Below are 22198 nucleotides of genomic sequence, written 5' to 3'. Positions count from 1 at the left end.
TAAGAGACTATTTTAGCTTGGTGTGATAATTGGAAGTCCTGGGATTCTAGTAGGTAACTGTAGAGATAAACCAATAGAGAGGATGGTGACATGAACTAGAGAAGAGGAGAATGGACAAATCTGAACAATAACAACTATGAACAATGTTGAATGGACACATGAGATGGAACAGCCTTTGCTTGTATCATTCTTACAATGACAATTATGAACCAAGACTCCACTGTCACAGTGGGGCAAGTGAAGGAAGCACATGCGGGTGGGGCATGGAGGGAGGGGCATGCATGGAAGCAGGGGCATGGAGGCAGGGGCATGGAGGCAGGGGTGTGGTGGGAGGGGTGTGGAGGCAGGGGCATGCATGTGAGGCAGGGACATGTGAGGCAGGGCAAAGGGGGCAGGGCTCAAGGCTTTCTGACTCACAGTTTGCCTCAGAATAAGTACTATCTAGAAGTAGAGTGACTGGCCTTCCAGGGTGTGATAGTCCTGTCCCTGTGTGTTCTGGAATTCACCAGACTTTCTATAGGAGGTCAGTCATTCCTCACTCTCAGCACAGACCAGAATCCACCCCCATGTGACCAGCATGTGACCTGTGTGCTTTGAATGGGCCATAACTAGTGTCTGAATCAAGAAGATTCAAAGACTGAGCACTGTGCAATAGGCTGGGTTAAATAGTTGAGACCCCGACTCAAACATTCAAAGCACAACAAAACAGAATAAAACCTCACACATAACAAAACTGAAACAAAAAAGAATTAACAAATCAAGTTGTGGTGAAGTAGCCAGTCAGACAAAACAACACAAAACCAACGAGGGGCCCTGAAACCACATTCTGTAAGGCATAATTCAGGAAGGGAGACATTTCAGGGTGAAAGGACTTGAGGTGGGGCACATAGTAGATCCCTTAGTGTCAGCATGGAGAACTAAATGGTTTCTCTGCAGGGACAGGTGTTTCCAGGGATCAGCAGTTGGGTTGCAAGAGCAAGACGTGGCTCAGCCATCTCTGGATAAGTACTCATTGAAATGTACTTTCACAATCTTATTTTAAGGGTGTATCATTTATTAAGTATGCCAGGCACTAAAAATACAGACTTTAACCTTTCAAGGGGAACATCACTAGACATTCTATAGATAGGCGATCAGCTTGGAGAAGTGACATGGCCTGCACACCACCAACTGCTAAGTGGCAGAACTTGAACTAAATTTCTTTTAGGCCAAGTTCTTGGTTTACTGCTGTTGCTCCAGCATGGTGGTATCTCAGTGGTTCTAACTGCCAGTGAAATTCCAGTAGTTTAGTGCCTGGTGGGTAGTTTATGCTGTTTGGCAAGAAGCTGTTTTTCTTTTTCTCTTTGTGTTTATTTCCCTTTTTATTAAACATAGATTATTTTCTCGTACAATATAACCGAAAGCGGCTGCCCCTTCCTCTTCTCTTGGTTCCTCCCCACCTCTTCTCCCATCTGGATCCACTCTCTTTCTGTCTCTTATTAGGAAAGAATAGGTTTCTAGGAGATGACAGCAAACCAAACAACAAAATAAAATAAAATAAAAACTATCACATCAGAGCTAGGCAAACCAAGCCACAGGAAGGCAAAAAATCCACAAGAGTAGGCACTAGAATCAGAGACCCACTCATTCACATACTCAGGAGTCCTATTAAAGCACTAAGCTGATAGCTGTAGTCTCTTTGCAGGGTCTGCAGAGGGCCTGGCCCTCTATTGGGCCTTCAGTCTCTATGAATTCATATGAGCGTTGCCCAGTTGTTTTAGAGAGCCTTGTTCTCCTAGTGTTCTCAGTCTCCTTTGTCTCCCCCACTCCTCTGCCTCCTCTTTTGAGGTTTCCCTGAGCTCTGAGGAAAGGCATTTGATGGAAGCATTTAGAACTGTGTGTTCCAAAGTCTCTCCCTTCACCTCATAATGTGTGGCTGTGGTTCTCTGTATTTGTTCCCATTTGCTGCAGAAGGAAGTCTTTCTGGTAGGGTTTTGCAGGCAGGACATATTGTAGAGAAAAGATTTTTGTGGTTGGGCTGGTGTTTATGTTTCTTTCTTGATAGCCGTTGTCAAGAATGTCTAGTCCTCTAAGTTCTAACTCTCCTCTAGGTGTGTGTGTGTGTGTGTGTGTGTGGTGTGCTTATGAGTGTGTATATGTGTGTATGTATCTCAGAGTGTTTGTGTGCACAAATGTGTGTGTTCATATGTGTCTATGTATATTGTGTATTTGTCTGTCAGTCTGTCTCTGTCTGTCTTTCTCTGTGTGTGTATGTGTGTGTGTATGTAATATTGTGTATGTAATATTCATCTTTTCTAGTCTGTGAAACCTATTTAATCTGGAGTTTGGTATCAATGGAAGCAGAAAAGCAGAATTACTTTTCTTATGAGATGGTTATGTATCTCTGTGAAGATTCTGTGTGTATATATAACTGGAGCATAAATTCCCAACACCTATTTTGCTGATACCCTTGGAATATAAGTAAAGGGTATATAGAGTCCTAACCTAATATTAACCGGGAACCAAGACGAACAAACATGCAGACAGTCTTTCTGCAGCCTTCTGGACTGCATCTTTGCCATTCTATCTCTAGGCACTTGAACCCTTTCTTGAAAGGTATATTTTAACATGGAAACATGGTCATTATATCTCATTTTCTGTCTCTCTCACTCCTGGCTCTCTAGTTAAAGTTAGGGTTCAGCTACTTACTTCTATTGAAAGTGTAAACTCCAATTCTCTTTTTTCCTTTCTTATTTTTCTGCAAGTAGAACCTATTACATTGTAGCACAGTTGTCTTAATTTTTCTCAAAGTAAGGATTTGATTTTAGAGACAGGCACGTGAATATCAGAAGCAGCTATCTTTGAATGGGGAACAAGAATCTTTCATGCTCACTGTCACTTTTTCTTTGTGCTTTTCCGTATTTTGTAATTATAATGTACTCACCGAGGCCAGGCTTTTTGAAATAGAGGTGGATGTTATGGAGCATGTGCCAAAATTTGTTTAAATTTTTCTTTCTGATATTTCAAGACAGGGTTTCTCTATGTAGTTCTGGTTGTCCTGTAACCCACTCTGCAGACCAGGCTGGCCTTGAACTCAGAGATACACCTGCCCCTGCCTCCCTCATGCTGGGATTAAAAGCACATTCCACCACTGCCTAGCACATGTCAATCTTTAGTATTATATTAAACAGATGTACAACAAAGTAGAACCCGGAAACCAGAGCAAGTGTGCTCTATGGTAGTGAAATGGCTCAGCACTAGTGAAGTGGTTCAACATAAAGGTGTTCGCAGCAAAGCCTGAAGAGCCGTGCTCCATCCCGTGGACCATATAGTGGTATACTCACGCACAAATAAATAAGAGTTGTAAAACAATGTAGAGGATTAAAACACCCTGGCCATGAAAATGAGTGGATGGCAAATCACCTCAGTTTCCAGGAGTTTCTTCTGTTTACCCCATGATATAAAAAACCTCCGCAGTGGGAAGAGAAAGCGGAAGTTCACTTGTGTTGAAAGCTCAGTTAGAAACTCAACTCCGCAGCCCGTTTCTGAGAGGGTTCCGAGTGTGCGTTCGCTGCGGGTGTTCTGATTACACGTTTGGTGCTTTGTTCTTGTTCTTTTGCTGTCTCATCTGAATGCTCTTCTCTGCATCAGTTCTCTCAGTCGGAATCTCCAGATGACTTCTGGGGGATATTTACCAGCCCCTGTTGATAGTATCACCTTTTCTTCTCTCTCTCAGTGAGGATACTGCAGCCTTCTCTGCTGGTTTAATGATGCTTTGCTGTCTGCCTTTCATTCTTTTACCTGTTGCTTTTTCTGTATTTAATAAATGTATTCACTCAAAACCCAGAGCGGCTATTGTCGACTGTTGTCTAGACAATAGCACGGGAGAGTCTCACATCTGTCCCTAGATGCCACAGTTCTTCAGGAGGACTACAGCTACTGCTCACTGCAGCTAAAGAACAGAGAGAAAATTCAATAAGCAGGAACTCACACTGGGTCAACCCTCTTGAAGCAAGAGGCAGGTATCCAGAGTTCCTCCCGGTTGTAGTCACACAAGGTGTCCTTCAACCAGCCATGGGCTAAAATGACACATATAAGCTGATGCTGATGAAGGAACCTATTAGAGACTCAATAGCCATTTCTTCTTCTTCTTCTTCTTCTTCTTCTTCTTCTTCTTCTTCTTCTTCTTCTTCTTCTTCTTCTTCTTCTTCTTCTTCTTCTTTTCTTTTTTGCTAGAGTCTGTTGAGATGCCCCATGTGTCTGCTTCTGCCTGGCATTCCAAGCCCCCAGCCTTCAGAAGAAAGCAGGAGTTTAGAGTAAACTATTGTTTGCACAAACTGCTAAGGTACAATAGGCACAGCGAGTCATTCTTCTCAGTTATTGGGGGCAAACATCTGAATTTTAAGTTTTTGAAGGTCAGCCAAAGTCCCATTTCATAAGCAAGGACTTCTTTCCTTTAAAGACTGATTTTATTTTAAGGTCTCTCTCTCTCTCTCTCTCTCTCTCTCTCTCTCTCTCTCTCTCTCTGTGTGTGTGTGTGTGTGTGTAGTGTCGAGGAGTATGTGTGCATGTGTGAGTACAGATACACAGAACCCAGAAGAGGAACTGGAATCACAGGTGATTGTGAGATTTCCAACATGGGTGTTAAGAACTGACCTCAGGTCCTCTGCAATCACAGGGCATAGTCCTAGCCTAAGGCAGCTCCTCTCAGGTTAGCACTGGGCTCTTTCTTCTGTGTGGCTCATTAGGTTTATTTGTTGTAAAGTGGGTGATCTACTATCTAGCTAATGGAGAAAGGGCCCATGGTGCTCTTCTTACTGTTTTTGGAGAAAGCCCAATTGTTCTAGAAACCCCTTTCCTTTTAACGTGGGAAGAGTAGGAAGAGCCACAGAGGAAGAGTCAGCGGTTATAATAAATTAAAAGTGATTCTTCAAATGAGCCAAATGAGAATCTTGTCCACAGAGGCACCACAACTTGACCCAAGTAAGCATGCCTAAAAGATCTCTCACCACAACCCTCTATCTGCTCTAAGTACATGTTGGAACAGGAAAACATGCTCGTGCAGGAGCCTGGCACACATTTATAGGATCCTGTGGCTGCCAAGCTGGCTAAGTGCTGACCTCAGGGATAATGCATAGTCATCACACACAGTGTCTATTTTTCCAGGACCTTACTGTGTCTGGCTCTGACAGAAGGTCGTTGTTTCCTGCCTCCTCCCATGAATGCCGTATCCAGCACTCGGTCTGTCAGCCTTTGAGCTGCCGTACTGCTTTAAATGTGGGATCCTGTAGGACACTCGGAAAATGATAACACCAGCACCATTTGCCAGTGAGGAAAGGAAGACACAGAAAATAAGGTAATCGTGTAAGCATCATGTGAGCAGTCTAAGGGAGCTTGGATTCTGGCATCCAGAACCCCCAGAGCCTTAGAGCACCCTAACTTTACCTTTCTTTTTTTGGTAAGCAGCAGATGTGAGTAGTTCCCAAGGTAGGCGTGTTGGATGAGTTAGGAATGTGGACCCCCAGATTTCCTGAGCTTATATTCTGAGGCTGGTAGCTGAAGGCATAGAAGGCTTAGCTATGCAATCACTTGGGAGGAAAATGGATCCTGGAAGATGGGACAATGGTACAAAGGGTTTATGGCAGGTACAAACTTGGTTATATGAACAGCCTTTGCTCTTCTGAACAACCCCTTACACCACACCATTGAATGGCATAAGGGATTCCCGAATTTTTGAGTTACTAAGTAAACAACCTTTGCAGGACCCCTCAATGCTTGGGGAAGCTCTGGCTTGGAGAGTTTAAGTTCCTGCTTTTAGCTCAAATGCCTGGGGAGTGAGTGTCATCTAGTGGCGAGGTGAGGGACTACACATGGGAAGGGAAATCAGATGGCAGACTCTCCTCTCAGCTTTCTCAGTTCAGCATCTCCCAGCATTTTCTCTGACCTGTGAAGTTTTGGCTACAGTAAGATAAATTGAGACACGTCTGTGTATTGTTTGTGTTTTTGATGGCTTGATAATCTTTTTAAAAAGCCATGGAGAGCTTTATTATAAATTTCTTTGGATGGACTTGGTTAAAATGAATTTGAAGGGGGCTGGAGAGAGGCTGAGTGCTTCTAGAGGTCCTGAGTTCAATTCCCAGCAATCACATAGTGGCTCACAACCATCTGTATTGAGGTTCTATGCCCTTTTCTGGTATGTCTGAAGACAGCTATAGTGTACTCATATAAATGAATGAATGAATGAATGAATGAATCTATCTTTAGAAAAATAAACATTTGTATCTTTCCCTATGCTCAGGATGTTTTCTGCTATTTGAAATAGCTTCCTACCTTTTTGGCTTCCACATCTACTTGGACCCTATTAATTTTAATATTTGCTCTTTTCAAAATTGTACTTTAATTTTAATCATGTGTAAATGTGTGTCCATGTGCACATGAGTGCTAGTGCTCATGGAGGCTGGAAGAAGGCATCTTATTTCCGTAGACAGACACTTTAAGATGCCCCGTGTGGACACTAGGAAGTGAACTCAGATCCTCTGCCAGACCAACACATGCTCTTGATGGTGGACAGTCTCTCTGGCTCGGAATCTTTACTCCTTTTACACTGTACCAAAGTTGCTGAAATCCTTCTTCCTCCACCTCGCAAGTGCTGAGGGTGTAGTCCTGCATCACCATGCCTGCAAGTGTCTGGGAAGTAGACATGTGCCATCATGCCCGCCTCTGGATTTATCAGTACTCTTTCTGTTTAGCCTATCTCACTGTTGAAATAGGAAGTTTTAAATTTACTTGAACTTATTTTTTTACTTAGTACTTCCTTTTGCATTATTTTAACAACTTCAACTTCATACATTTCTTCTAGTATTTATGCTGCCATGCAAACCACCCCTCCATGGTGTTTGTATTCTCTGCAGTTTCATTCTTCCCCTTATACTTGTGCATAATACACCGTTTCCTTCACGAAGAGACAGCATTTAGAGACTCAAAAGGAATGGTATCCTATTATCCCACATTAGACTCTAGCTGCATATGTATCAAAAGATGGCCTAGTCGGCCATCACTGGAAAGAGAGGCCTATTGGACTTGCAAACTTTATATGCCCCAGTACAGGAGAACGCCAGGGCCAAAGAGTGGGAGTGGGCGGGTAGGGGGTTGGGGGGGGAGGGTATGGGGGGCTTTTGGGATAGCATTGGAAATGTAAATGAGGAAAATACCTAATAAAAATATTTTTAAAAATCCCAAAAAGATGTTTCCTCTCTTCTCCTTTCTCTCTCTTTCCCCCTCTCTCTTTCCCCCTCTCTCTTTCTCCCTCTCTCTCTCCCCCTCCTTTGCCTGCCTAAGAGTGGAACTGTTCCCATAGGACTTTATGGGAAGACAGAAATGAACTCCTCTCAGTTACTGACTTAGCACTCTGGGGACAGCAGAGTCCAGGGACCACTGGGCTGGTGCGGTGATTTGTATCTGCTCAGAATTTTTTCACAATTAGATCTTCCACAGGGCTTTAGCCAGGAGACACACATCTGTCATAATTAGGGGATGAAAGGGCAGAGCCATCTCCTAAACATTTGCATTTTGTTGCTTGCCTGAGTGTTCTTCCTAGTTTTCTCCTTTTTCCCTCTCTTACACCTGGCATGTGCCACCTTATCTTCTTAGACTGGTAGTAATGTGTTCTGTTTAAAACCATTTAGCAATTCACAGGTGATCTAAGATGTCTCTGCTATGTATTCATTCCTCAAATTTGATGAGCTTGTAATGTGTCTAAACTATTTTATGAGCTTGTTTTCAGTAGAAGGATAACGTAAATATCAGTCCATTATTACATTAACTCTGCTTCTGCACAAGTATTCAAAAATCCAAGTGAGGGAAGACAGTGCAATAACTGGCTTCTATTGAGTGTTAACTATCAGTATAATAACATAGACTCTGCATTGTCCTGGTTTGGTGACTCTGTGCATGCTTTTTTTTTTCTCTCTCTGCTGTTATTAGTTCTGACTAATAAAGTCTTCAGTTTTTTGAAATGTCCTCTGCTCTAGGACTACACACCCCTTCTGTCCACCAGGGACTACCTTTGTCCCTTTTAGTCTGTCCCTTAAGAATCTCTATAGATATATAAGGGTATGTGGGTTAATAATGACTATCAACATAACAGAGTATTGGATGACCAGTAGGCGTATCTGGGACGGGGTTTCTACACTGGGCTAATTGAAGTGGGAAGACCCAGTCTACACGTGTGTGTCACTCTTTTGCAGACTAGGTCTCAGACCAAATACAGCAGAGCAGAGAAATATCTGTTCTGCAGACCACCAGCATGCACCCCTCTCTGTTTCCTGGCTCCAGCTGCAATGTGGTTAGCTGCTTCAAGCCCTTGCTGCCATAACAGACAGTCTTTGAACCACAGTCTTTTTTTTATTAGATATTTTCTTCATTTACATTTCAAATGCTATCCCAAAAGTCCCCTATTACCCCCACCCACACCTGCCCTGCTCCCCTACCCACTCACTCCCACTTCTTGGCCCTGGTGTTCCCCTATACTGGGGCATATAATGTTTGCAATACCAAGGGGCCTCTTGTCCCAGTGATGGCTGACTAGGCCATCTTCTGCTACATATGCAGCTAGAGATACGAGTTCTGGGGGGTACTGGTTAGTTCGTATTGTTGTTTCACATAGGGTTGCAGACCCCTTCAGCTTCTTGGGTGCTTTCTCTAGCTTCTCCATCGGTGGCCCTGTGTTCCATCTTATAGATGACTATGAGCATTCACTTCTATTTGCCAGGCACTGGCATAGCCTCATACGAGACAGCTATAACAGGGTCCCTTCAGCAAAATCTTTCTGGCATATGCAATAGTGTCTGGGTTTGGTGGCTGATTATGGAATGGATCCCCGGGTGGGGTAGTCTCTGGATATTCCATCCTTTAGCTTAGCTAAAGTCTTAGCTCCAAACTTTGTCTCTGTAACTCCTTTCATGGTATTTTGTTCCGTTTTCTAAGGAGGAATGAAGTATCCACCCATTGGTCTTTCCTCTTCTTGATTTTCTTGTGTTTTGCAAATTGTATCTTGGGTGTTCTATGTTTCTGGGTTAATATCCACTTAATCAGTGAGTGCATATCACGTGACTTCTTTTGTGACTGGGTTACCTCACTCAGGATGATATCCTCCAGATACATCCATTTGTCCAAGAATTTCATAAATCCATTGTTTTTAATAGCTGAGTAGTACTCCATTGTGTAAATGTACCACATTTTCTGTATCCATTCCTCTGTTGAGGGTTCTTTCCAGCTTCTGGCTATTATAAATAAGGCTGCTATGAACATAGTGGAGCATGTGTCCTTCTTACCGGTTGGGACATCTTCTGGATATATGCCCAGGAGAGGTATTGCTGGATCCTCCGGTAGTACTATGTCCAGTTTTCTGAGGAACCGCCAGACGGATTTCCAGAGTGGTTGTACAAGCTTGCAATCCCACCAACAATGGAGGAGTGTTCCCCTTTCTCCACATCCTTGCCAGCATCTGCTGTCACCTGAGTTTTTGATCTTAGCCATTCTGACTGGTGTGAGGTGGAATCTCAGGGTTGTTTTGATTTGCATTTCCCTGATGATTAAGGATGTTGAACATTTTTTCAGGTGCTTCTCAGCCATTCGGTATTCCTCAGGTGAGAATTCTTTGTTCAGCTCTGAGCCCCATTTTTTAATGGGGTTATTTGATTTTCTGGAGTAAACTGACTGTTCTTAATGATAACTGGTGCTCATTTTCATCATTATGCACTTTAAAGTGATAGTCTTTGTTAGCCTTTAGTTTACGGCCGTAAAGATAGTTCTGAGGCCTAAGAGGGCTCATGTCCACATTCATTGAGTCTTCCATGAGGTGGAGGCACACACTTCAGTGTTCCACAGAACAGACACACAGGATGGAATCATGTCAAGGCTAAAAATTTAAGTTTTATTTGGCCAGGTTATTTTGCCTTTTCATGATGATCTATGGGGTTTATGACTCAGGCAGGGAAACAAAAAAAGAAAAAAATTAAGATGTCCTTTTGTGCCATTTTAATGCTCTACCCTAATTCCAGTTCAGATCTGTTTTACTCCAAGTGTACTCTGGAGGTTCTAAGGAGAAGCATCATTTCAGAGCCCTTGGCCCCACCCAAGTTCCAGAGATAAGCTCACCCTTCCCTCCCCCTGTGGGTTGCTTCTTCAGGTGTTTGGTCACACAAAAAGAAACTAACAATGTTTTCCTTCACTAGGCCCCAAATCTGGAACAGAGAGATTGATCAATGGCAGCTCTTCTCCTGTAAGAAGTATAAACCAGGAACTGTATCACAAACAGGTGCCAGGGCACTCTGGTGGAGTCAGCTTGTGAGGCAGAAATGCCAAAAAGCTGCTCATGAGAAATGAATTTCTAGTACTCTCCTCCTGGATGACTGGCGAAAGTCAGCTCTTCAGTTTGGGTCAGTTTGGCAGGCGAAAAGCCTGGAAGCTGTTCCACGAGGATAAGAGTTCTATGGAAATTTTCCTCCCGGAGTTATGGCGTTTTTTTTTCCCTTACCCATAATAATCAAATTTCCACTACATTAGTCTAGTGTATAGATTCACGTGCACTCTATTAAGCATTGCCTTATAGTAAATGCCTTTTAAGATTGTATTCTAACATAGCTAAAGCCTTTTCCCAGTGTTCTTAGACTCCAGATAGCAGCAAGGAGCTTAACCCATTCAGTAGCTAATAAAGCACTAGCCATTAATTCAGATGTCTGCAAATAGAGTCTAAAATTCTCACTGAGATAGAAATTCGTATTACAGACTACATTCCATGCCAAGAGCAAATTAGTATACTATACTGAAAATGGACAGTCTCCAGATATAGATAAGAATTAACGAGGCCTAGAGAATTTTGGGGTCAGTGACACTACATTAGTCTTGAGGCGTATCAAGAGTTAACTATCCTGAGGCTATTAACTCTAAGTGTAAAACTCTTGCCTGGCAGAAAGTGCTAATCTCTAAGGTAAACATTTATCTGGTCCCTACAAATTCTCTTTGTAGTCACTCCCTTTGCATCTGTGTTAATCTCTAATGTTAAACGTTTATCTGGTTCCTTTTGAAGTCACTCCTTTTGCACCTGGAAAAATTCAATGTGCCTTTTTCTGTTATGATTTGCAATTTACTCTGTATTATAAAAGTCTGAGGCTCGACTGGAACATTACATTCAGATTAAACACCTCTCTTGTGTGTTTGGCTGTCTGTCACTACATCCTAATCTTGCCCATCTACTCTAGAGACTCTTTCCTACGCAGGCACAGGGGCCCAGAGGGTCTGTGGCAAACAGGAGCAAACTGGTCCCTTCCAGCCAGCCAACCCTAGACATCATGGTGGGAAGATGCTTCCTGCTGAAGGGACTGAGGTAGCAGAATAAACTCCACTTTAGACTCCATTCTAAATTAACTTGCCCTCATAGAGGCATGGCCAATGAAGAGACAAAAAGCAGCAGGACAGATTCCATCTTGTCTTCTAAACTCTATTTTAAGCTGCTATCCTTGGAGAAAACCTTAGAGTGATATGGCTCCTACCCTTGAGGTCTGAGAAAAATCATGAAATGTGCTTGATGATAGTAAAATAGACACAGCAGCTGCAGCTAGCTGATAACAACAGAGTGGGCTAAGAGAACACAAGTCTTTCCCTGGTCAAGATGCCCCTTTTCAGGTGTGTGGTCTTTCCTTGTGGTCTGAGCAGATACTATCAATTTGAAGGTTAACATTCCTTTACCCATTTACCCAATCATGTAACACCAAGGCTTGAAAGCCCCAGCTTGCAAACCTTTCCTATATAAATCCTAAACCCCTAGACCCGAGGGTCACTTTCCTAACCTGTTGCTTGGGTTTGTGACCCAAGCTCGAGCTTGAATAAGGACTCTCGTGTTCTTGCATTGGAGTTGTAGTTCCTGATGGTCTCTTTGGGGTTTTTGCAATCTGGGTACAATACTGCTCTTGGACTATCATAATAGACACTCTTTCCAAATCATGTATCAAATTAGTTTAATGAGGGTCCACAAACTTTAACCAGATCCAGACTCTCAGGGTTTGGTTGCCAATGGACCTTTTTAGGCAAGATGTTTCACACTGCTCTGGGTTCATTTATCTGCGGGATCCACAGTCTCGCCACCAGCCAAGACTGTGCTGTAGTCTGTTGGGTCCGGGTGCTGTTTGTGAAGCAGGCTTCAACTTCATAAATATATGGCACGTAAACAGGGAACTTGCATGAGCGGCTACCTGGGTGGAAGCTAGATGCCTTCATCTAGATCCTGAAGTAAAATTTATGAAATGAGATCTAAGAACAGTCAAAGGACTGGGGCCTCCCCACCTAGAGTCAGAGCCAAGAACAGTTAAAGGATTGGGGGCCTCCCTCCTATTTCCTTGCTCTCAGTCTTCTCAGAGCTTTACCACAGTAGCCATGATGGAGTTAGATGAACAAAGGGGACATAATGGATGGGCTGGAAACGCGCCAACTATGGTGTCTGCAAATTCTGACCTTCAAGCCAACAATGCATAGCTTAGGGCCCTACACTGTAATGGATACTTTAGAATGTCAACTTATCGATAAATACCCGGGGTACTAGCTTACAAGCTCAGCACTCAAAAGACAGATAGGAAAATTTTAAGTTTAGGGCTAGCCAAGTCTACATGGGGGACTCTGTTTCCAAACAGTAGCAGCAGCAGCAGCAGCAGCAGCAATAACAATGGGGGAAGAAACTCAACCAAGAGAGAGGTAAGGCATATTCTGGCTTTGAGTTCCAGAGGTTGTAGTCCATGGCTGCAGGAGTTCGTGGCTTTTAGACATGCAATAAGGAGAGAGTCTGCAGTTGTAAACCTGTTTATATCATGGCAGCTGGGGAAGAAAATGTGAGGGAGGGGGGAAGAAGAGGATAGAAAATCTGGGGTCCTAATATCCTCTTCAAGGGCATGTTCCCAATGATGTTAAGTTGCTTCTGCTAGAAGCTATCTCTTAAGAATATGCACATATATATGTATATATACATAAGTATATATGCCTATACATATATATGTAGAGAGATAAATAATAAATATAATTATTTATTATATAATTTCTCTATATATACACATACATACATACATACATACATACATACATACATATGGAGAGAGAAGCTTTGTATTGGGCTTACAGATGTATCTAGCTTTGGAGAAAGTCTTAACTGCATGAGAACTTTAGAGGAAATTCAGGATTCAAATAATTCTACTTGGAAACCTATTAGAGATGCAAATTCTGGAATTCATTCAAGACTGACTAAATCAGAAAATTTAGCCATGGGATAGCTGTGCCTGTTTAAAACAAGCTCTCTAGGTAATTTGGACTCTCTCTCTCTCTCTCTCTCTCTCTCTCTCTCTCTCTCTCTCTCTCTCTCACACACACACACACACACACACACACACACGCATGCACGCACTACACTAACAGTCATTTCAGAATGGAGCAGAAGTGAGGGCTATTGAAAAAGAGTCGGGGAGCACACGGGGCTTGGGAACTTGCTAGACACACCTATCAGGCCCTGCCCTCCCAAGATTTTGACCTAATTGTACAACAATTGATCATTTCTTTCTGTTGATTCTCGTTGCATCAGTGATTCATAATCTCAGCTTTAAAACACTTAAATGTGGAGAGAAAGATGCACCCTGTTCACCTTTGTGAGGTGAAAGCCACCAGCAGCTGAACTGTGGATTGAGAAGAGAACCAGGCCACCTTAGGTCAACCCCTGCACAGCCTAGGGTCAACAGGTTTAGCTGTGTTTGCCTCAGCTTACAGGCGTTGGCACACAGGCTAGGTTCTGCTTGTGGGGCATGGACCAGCTGCAGGTCAGGGCGGGAGAGTCTTGGTTCTGCTCATGATCACTAGATGGCAGCACTGGACTTCAGCTTCCACAGGAAACATCCCGAGCCTGCACAGCCAGGCTCTGCTGTCTGGTGCCAACTCCAAGCTTTCGGTTTCATAATCCTTAGAGGCTTGTGCATATCGGCACCAACACAGGGAGCACAGAAGGCACAAGCGAGGCTATGATTTATTTCCTTGTTTCGCTCCAACATGTGATCATCTCATTACATACACTCCTCTGGCCTCCTTGGTCTTGGTCAGTGTTGTGGACTCTCTCTTGCTGGGATAAACACTCTGATCAGAAGCAACTTGGGGAGGGAGGGTTTATTTGGCTTACACTTCCAGGTCATGGTCCACCATGGAGGGAATCAGAGAAAAGCAGGAGATTGAAGCAAAACAATGGAGGAACACTGCTTGCAGGCTACCTCTCTAGCTCACTCAGTCACAAGCTCAGCTAGCTTTCTTATACATGGCCTTCTTAAGGATGGTGCCATCCACAGTGGACTGGGTCCTCCCACATCAATTAAGAATCAAGGCAGTGTCTCACAGACATGCCTGCAAGCCAATTCTCAATGGAGGCTTTCTGCTCAGATGACTCTAAACCTTGTCATGTTGACAACAGAGCTAACTTGGACAGACACTGTACTGACTATATAGAAGCCAAAGACACATCCCATACATTAAGTTGTGTGTGTGTGCTCGTGCACATGCAAAGGAGGCTAAAACAACCTGCAACAGCAACAAAAGTACAAACTGAAGACAGAGATTGTTGTATAGAAAGGAATCGTAGTCAAAAGAAGATGACCCCCCAGTCAACGCATGCAAATATGAGCCCCGTCCTTGCCATTGGTGAACATGCAGCTTAGTTTTCTCCTCTGTCACTGAGTGGATGGAGAACACGTCTGTTTTCTTCCTTTTCTTGAAAGGTTAAAAACTACACAATATTACAGACATGCCAAAAATTAGTGAAATACAATCTACTTGAATATTCCTATAGTTCAGGTCTACTCAAAATCCCGCAGCACACTGCTCTCAGTCAACTTTACCGTGAGTGGAGCGTGAAGCTTCCATAGTGTTGTATTACTTTTTCTGAGATGTGAAGAAATGTTTGTCCACCCTAGACAGAGTCAAAGTTAGACTAAAGCAGTAGCTCTCAACCTTCCTAATGTGGAGACCCTTTAATATAGTTCCTCATGTGGTGACTGCTAACTATAAAATTAGTTTGTTGCTACTTTATAACTGTAATTTTGCCATTGTTATGAATCATAATTCAGATATTTGATATGCTGGGCCCAAATCAGCTGTCGCTCACAGGCTGAGAGCTGGTGGAGTAAAGAAACAACTCCATTCATGTCCAGCATGATGAACCAGTTAGTAAGACTTATAGGGACCTGGGTGAGGAATTACTTATAGGCATATGGATGACCCCAAGCCCATCATTGAGAAATTCTACCAGAGCATGGGTGAAGAAGATCTCTTGAATGGTATTAGTGGAGCCTGATCCTGTCTACTTAGCTTTCCATGTTTTGTATACTCCATGTCATGTGCAGCTAGGGCTGGGTTGTAGAGACCCTCCCCATCTACTTCTACAAGGAAAGCTAACTATGGGTTTAGTCTTGTGAGGCTCTGTGAATGTGGGCAAGCATAGCTGTATTGACTGTAAGGGAACAATGGTTTGTCATGGCAGGAGAGCTGAGTTCCGCAGCTAGCTCATGGGTTCTCCGGAACCTCTTTGTTGATTGCCTTCTGCAGGAATGTCTTCATGAGGGGACCTTGGTGTCAGAGTCAGCATCATCTGAGTTATCACTGCTTGTCCTTTGTAGTGTTACAGAATTGCTTAATGGGAAATGCAGTGTGCTTCTCTTTCTTTACACACATTGAGAAAAGAAACCACAACAATAATGAAATTAGAACACCGTGAAACACATTGCAAAAAAGCCAGGAAACTCATTGCAATGGAGCCTGCTAGGTTTTGCTGCAAGTGAGCAGGAAATCACTTTTTTTTTTTTTTTTTTTTTTTTTTTTTTTTTTTTTTTTTGGTAGAAAGTAGCTTGGTGAGTGGAGGGCTCTTGTTATTCCTAGGAAGGTGGTGAGTGCAGTACAGGCTGGGAGAGCCTTCATGTTCCAGAAGACTGTAGATGAAAATAGATGACACAAGATTTGGATTCTAACATCATCTTTGGCTTTAAGTGAGAAAAATAGGTCCTCTAAGCACCATATCTTGCTTTTAAAGCAATAACTACATGCCTGGGGAGAGCAGTTAGTAAAGTACTTGCTGTGAGTTTGATCCCCCAGACCCCAAATCTAGGTAGAGACGCAGAGCTGGGGAATTCAAGGAAGGTAGCTCCTCAGCCAATGGGAGAGCTGGCAGAGCGGCAGATGCTCCTAGGCACTTAGCTTCTCCAGCCCCAAGTCTATTTTTTATTTATACTTAAAATTCATTCTCTGAGAATATAGTTTTTCACACAGTATATTCTTATTATGGTTTCCCTTCACCAAACTCCTCCAGACCCTCTTCCCCGACTTTTGCACTTCCAAATCCTCTCTCTCACTCATATTAGAAAAAATTCAGGTATCTAAAAATAATAAAATAAGATAAAATAAAAACAAACAAACCAGAATAGGACTAAACAAACAAGCAAACATGCTAATAAAATAAGCTTGAAAAAAAGCACAAGAAACACATAGAGTCAGAAACACATATCTTTGAACTAACAAAAATCCTACAAAAATTAAAAATTGGAAACCACAATATTAAGCAAAAGACCTGAAAAGTTAAAAGAAAAGCAAGCCCCAAAAAGCAATATGACAGAAAAAAAAATCCTCCAAATATATGCTATTGAGTTTATTTTGGTTTCGGGATCAGAGTAATTGTGGCCCCTTAAAAAGAATTAGGTAATGTTTTCCTGTTTCTAGTTTGCAGAATCATCTAAGAAGTATCAGTTTTACATTCTTCTCTTTTTTGGTAGAATTCTGGGCTGAATCTATCTGTTTTTTGTTTGTTTGTTTGTTTTGTTTTTGTTTTTGTTTTTTGTTTTGGTTTGTAGACATTTAATTATTGCTTCTATTATACTAAGGATTATTTGTCTGTTTAAATTGCTTATCTTATCTTGGTTTAAATTTGGTAGGTGGAATAGATCAAGAAATTTATCCATTTATTTTAGTTTTCCTATTTGGTTGTGTACTGATTTTCAAAGCATGTCCTTATGATCTATGGGTTTCCTTGGTGTCGGTATGTTCCCCTTTTTATTTCTAATTTGTTAATTTGGATGTTCTATCTCCACTTTTTAGTTAATTTGGCTAAGGGTTTGTCAATCTTACTGGTTTTCTCAAAGAACCAGTTCTTTGTTTCATTGATTCTTTTTATTGTATTTTGTTTGTTTGTTTCTATTTTATTGATTGATTTTAGCTCCACATTTAATTATTTCTTGCCATCTACCCCTTTGGGGGATGACTACTATTTATACCCACCCACCTATCTTTCTTTCTCTCTCTCTTTCTTTCTTTCTTTCTTTCTTTCTGCTCTGGATCTTTCAGTGCTGTTAAGTTACTAGTATGAGCTCTTTCCATCTCCTCTGTGTGTGTGTGTGTGTGTGTGTGTGTGTATGTGTGAGAGAGAGTGTGCGTGTGTAGATACTTTGCGTATAAACTTTCCTCTTAGAGCTGCTTTCATTGTGTCCAATGGGCTTAGGCATGTTATATTTTCAATTTCATTCAATTCTAAAAAGTTTTAAATTTCTTTCTTAATTTCTGTCTTGATTTATTTTTCATTCAGTAGAGAGTTGTTCAGTTTCCTTGAGTTTGTAAGGTTTCTGTTGCTGTTGATATCCAACTTTAATCTGTGGTAGTCTGATACAATGCATGGAGTTATTTCAATTTTCTTGTATTAGTAGAGACTTGCTTTGTGTTGAAATATGTGGTCAGTTTTGGAGAAAGTTACATGAGCTGCTGAGAAGAAAGTATATATTTTTTGTGACTATCTTTTAGTTCCATTTGGTTCATAACATCAGCTACACCAGCATTTTTCTGTTTAATTTTTGTGTTAATGACCTGTCTATTAGCGAGATTCCAGTATTGAAGTCCTCCACTATCAGTGTGTGAGGGTCAGTTTGTGATTTAATATAATATATAGTAGAGTTTCCTTTGTGAACTTGGGTAGCCTTATGTTTGGTGCATAAACGTTAAGAATTAAAATGTACTCTTGGTAGAATTTTTCTTTGATGAGTATGTAATATCTTTCCCTATATCTTCTGGTTAGCTTTGCTTTGAAGTCTATTTTGTCAACTGTTAAAATGGCTACACCAGCTTGATTCTTAGGTCTATTTGCTTGAATTATATTTTTCCATCCTTTTACCATGAGATGATGTCTATCCTTGATATTAAAGTGTGTTTCTTGGAGGCAGCAGGATGATAGAATTGTTTAAATTCAGTATGGTAGTCTGTGTCTTTTTATTGAGGAATTGAGGTCATTGATATTGAGAGTTATCAAAGAGCAGTATTTATTGATTCCTTTTATTTTCTTATAACGGTGTAGGTTTCCCCCCTCATTTGACTTGCTGGTCTTGTATAACTTATTTCCTTTGATTTCTAGAATGTGGTTAACCTGATTGGATTTAAATATTTTTTTAAGTTATCTCCTTCTGTAGAGTTGGATTCATAGATAGACACTGATTAAATTTTGTTTTAATTTGGAGAGTTATTCTTTCTTCATTTATTGTGACTCAGAGTTTTGCTGGATATAGTAATCTGGAGTGGCATCTGTGGTCTTAGAGTTTGTAGAACATCTGTCCAGACTTTCTGGTTTTTAGAGTTTCCATTAAGAAGTCAGGTGTAATTCTAATAGTTCTAATATATGTTACTTGCTCTTTCTCACTCAAACATTTAATATTCTTTCTTTGTTCTGTACATTTAGTGTTTTGGTTCTTATGTGGTCAGGGGACTTTCTTTCTGGTCCAGTGTGTTCTATAAGCTTCTTGTACTCTGGTCACTATCTCTTACTTTAGGCTATGGAAATTTTCTTCTGTGATTTTGTTGAAAATATTTTCTGTGCCTTTGACCTGGGTTTCTTCTCCTTTACTCCCATTATCATAGATTTGGTATTTTCATAGTGTCTCAGATCTCCTAGATATTTTATGCCTGTTTTTTTTTTTTTATTATTATATTTAACTGCCATGGACTAGGCCCAGTCGGCTCCCCTCAATCCGTGGGAATCAGGGTCTCGGACAGGTGGGCATAGAGTCGGCGAAAATTGACAGACAGAGACAGACACGAGAGAGTGTGTTGGATCTGAATGTAGTGTCACAAAGCGAATACCAGTCTTATATAATACAGAAAACCAAGGGGTAGGGTGTCACAGCAGGCAAAGTACATTGAAGTTATCTGACACAAAACAGAGGAATGACTTCAAAAGGACGTACAGGAACCAGGTAATGTTTACAGTAAAGATAAAACAGCCCTGCCTAGAGTCAGCTAATGACAGGGAAGGATTTCACACCCTAGTCACAATTTGTGCTACTCCTCTGAGCCTTGTGAAAGCTAGCACCAGGGGGTTCTGCTCTAGCAGACCTTCTCATGAATAATGCAATACCACAACACCTATTTCCTAGGCCTTGGTAAATTCTTGCATATGAGTGTAACTTGGCTGTTCTTTTTTTTTTTTTTAATTTTTTTTTTTTTTTTTTTTTTTTTGTGGGAGATAATCGAGAATGAATACATTTCCTACTTTATTGATTAAATTTAACATTGTAAGCCAGAAAAAAAGTGAGCCAAAATTGAGCAGATCTGAAGGTTTAAATCATGTCTGGTTTTCTGGTTAAGGAAGCAATAAACCCTGATAGAATCACAAATTGGGGTCAAATAGAACTTTGCCCAGGAAACTGTCCTCCTCAAACTCTAAGGCTTATTGTTGTATCTTGTTTGTGGTGTTTTTTTCTCTTTTCTTTTTTTCCTCTTCAATAGGTTAGACTCAAAGTTATTTGAATCAGTAACAAGTGGGTTCTTATTTCTAAGACTTTGGATAGATTACTATATAGTAAGTAGACAGAGAACTAAGATTTAAGATGTTTTGACCAGCATGCTGAAGATAGTCTTTAGCATTTCCCCAGCCTCTTCTATCCACACCCAATATCTGAAGAATCTACTCATGTTAAACAGTGGAAATGTTCCCAGAAGTTTCTCTCTTTGTTCTCAAGCTAGAGAAAATTCAAACATGTCTTTATGAATTAATTTTTGTTTTGTTTGACTTGCTCAGATCTGCTGAGAAAACAACCACTGTCAGCATAGCCTTCTTCGTGCTTGCCTCCAAAGCTGTTTCTTTCTATACCTGCTCACAGGGAACAAAGGAAGTGCCAGGTTCTCCATATGTTTTCTTTTTCCTCATTTGATACATTCTCAGTATACCAGCACAACAGACACAACTTTAACTGATAATCTTCCAACTTCTGTGTGGGAAGATTTATTCAGAGTTTCACTAAGTAAGTTACCTTGAGGGTAGAGGAATAAAGCCCAATTGCATGAGTTTACTAATTCAGTGAATGCTTGGTGGGACTAAGACGAAATGAACTTTTTATCTGTAGGATCAGATGATGCCCACATGTCTTGAGCACAATGTCAGATCTATATTTCTTATATATGAGATTAGTGATTAGTGTGCACAAAACTCAATTTCATATTATGGAAAGGTAGTTAGATACATTGGCAATTTGTGGATATCTAGGGGGAATATTTCTTCCCTACTCTGTCTAGTCTCTTAATTGTTAGGGATTTGCCTTAAGTATAACATACTTCTTATCTTTTTATTTTATTTTATTTTATTTTTTTAGATAGAAATTGCAAGCATCAATGGCACATCAGAGAAAGTTTCTCTCCTTTCTTTCTTTCTTTCTTTCTTTCTTTCTTTCTTTCTTTCTTTCTTTCTTTCTTTCTTTCTTTCTTCCTTCCTTCCTTCCTTCCTTCCTTCCTTCCTTCCTTCCTTCCTTCCTTCCTTTCTTTCTTTCTTCCTTTCTTTCTTTCTTTTATTGGGTATTTATTTCATTTACATTTCCAATGCTATCCCAAAAGTCTCCCACACCCTCCTACACCCACTCCCCCACCCACCCACTCCCACCTCTTGGCCCTGGTGTTCCCCTGAACTGAGGCATATAAAGTCTGCATGACCAATGGGCCTCTCTTTCCACTGATGGCCGACCAGGCCATCTTCTGACACATATGCAGCTAGAGACACGAGGTCTGGAGCGGGGGGGAGGGGTACTGGTTAGTTCATATTGTTGTTCTACCTATAGGGTTGCAGATCCCTACAGCTCCCTGGGTACTTCCTCCAGCTCCTCCATTGGGGGCCCTGTGATCCATCCAATGGCTGACTGTGAGCATTCACTTCTGTGTTTGCTAGGCCCCGGCATAGTCTCACATGTGACAGCTATATCAGGGTCCTTTCAGCAAAATCTTGCTAGTGTATGCAATGGTGTCAGCATTTGGAGGCTGATGATGGGATGGATCTCCAGGTATGGCAGCCTCTAGATGGTCCATCCTTTAGTCTCAGCTCCAAACTCTGTCTCTGTAGCTCCTTCCATGGGTGCCTTGCTCACAATTCTAAGAAGGGGCAAAGTGTCCACACCTTGGTCTTCATTCTTCCCGAACTTCATGTGTTTCACAAATTGTATCTTATATCTTGGGTATTCTAAGTTTGTGGGCTAATATCCACTTATCAGTGAGTACATATCATGTGAGTTCTTTTGTGATTGAGGTACCTCACGCAGGATGATGCCTTCCAGGTCCATCCATCATTCTTTTTAATAGCTGTGTAGTACTCCATTGTGTAAATGTACCACATTTTCTGTATCCATTCCTCTGTTGAGGGGCATCTGGGTTCTTTCCAGCTTCTGGTTATTATAAATAAATCTGCTATGAGCATAGTGGAGTATGTGTCCTTCTTACCGGTTGGAACATCTTCTGGATATATGCCCAGGAGAGGTATTGCAGGATCCTCTTGTAGTACTATGTTCAATTTTTTGAGGAACCGAGAGACTGATTTCTAGAGTGGTTGTACAAGCTTGCCATCCCACCAACAATGGAGGAGTGTTCGTCTTTCTCCACATCCTCGCCAGCATCTGCTGTCACCTGAATTTTTGATCCTAGCCATTCTGATTTGTGTGAGGTAGAATCTCAGGGTTGTTTTGATTTGCATTTCCCTGATGATTAAGGATGCTGAACATTTTTTCAGGTGCTTCTCAGCCATTTAGTATTCCTCAGGTAAGAATTCTTTGTTTAGCTCTGAGCCCCATTTTTAAAAAATATTTTTTATTATTATGTATTTTCCTCAATTACATTTCCAATGCTATCCCAAAAGTCCCCC

The 22198-nt window shown here is 41.4% G+C and overlaps 1 long non-coding RNA gene across 1 annotated transcript in view; it reads left to right on the top strand.

The window, feature by feature from the left end:
- The window catches only part of Gm31751, a 62463-nt gene that overhangs the window by 10306 nt on the left and 29959 nt on the right, over window positions 1-22198 (top strand). Inside the window, exon 2 of the long non-coding RNA XR_379096.3 lies at window positions 5146-5335. This is a non-coding gene — a long non-coding RNA (predicted gene, 31751). The remainder of the gene's footprint in view (window positions 1-5145; window positions 5336-22198) is intronic.

Source organism: Mus musculus, chromosome 9 (genome assembly GCF_000001635.26).
Source record: "Mus musculus strain C57BL/6J chromosome 9, GRCm38.p6 C57BL/6J".
NCBI classification, from domain to species: domain Eukaryota; kingdom Metazoa; phylum Chordata; class Mammalia; order Rodentia; family Muridae; genus Mus; species Mus musculus.
The sequence above is the reverse complement of the archived record's forward strand: the minus strand, read 5'-3'. Positions and strand labels throughout refer to the sequence as shown.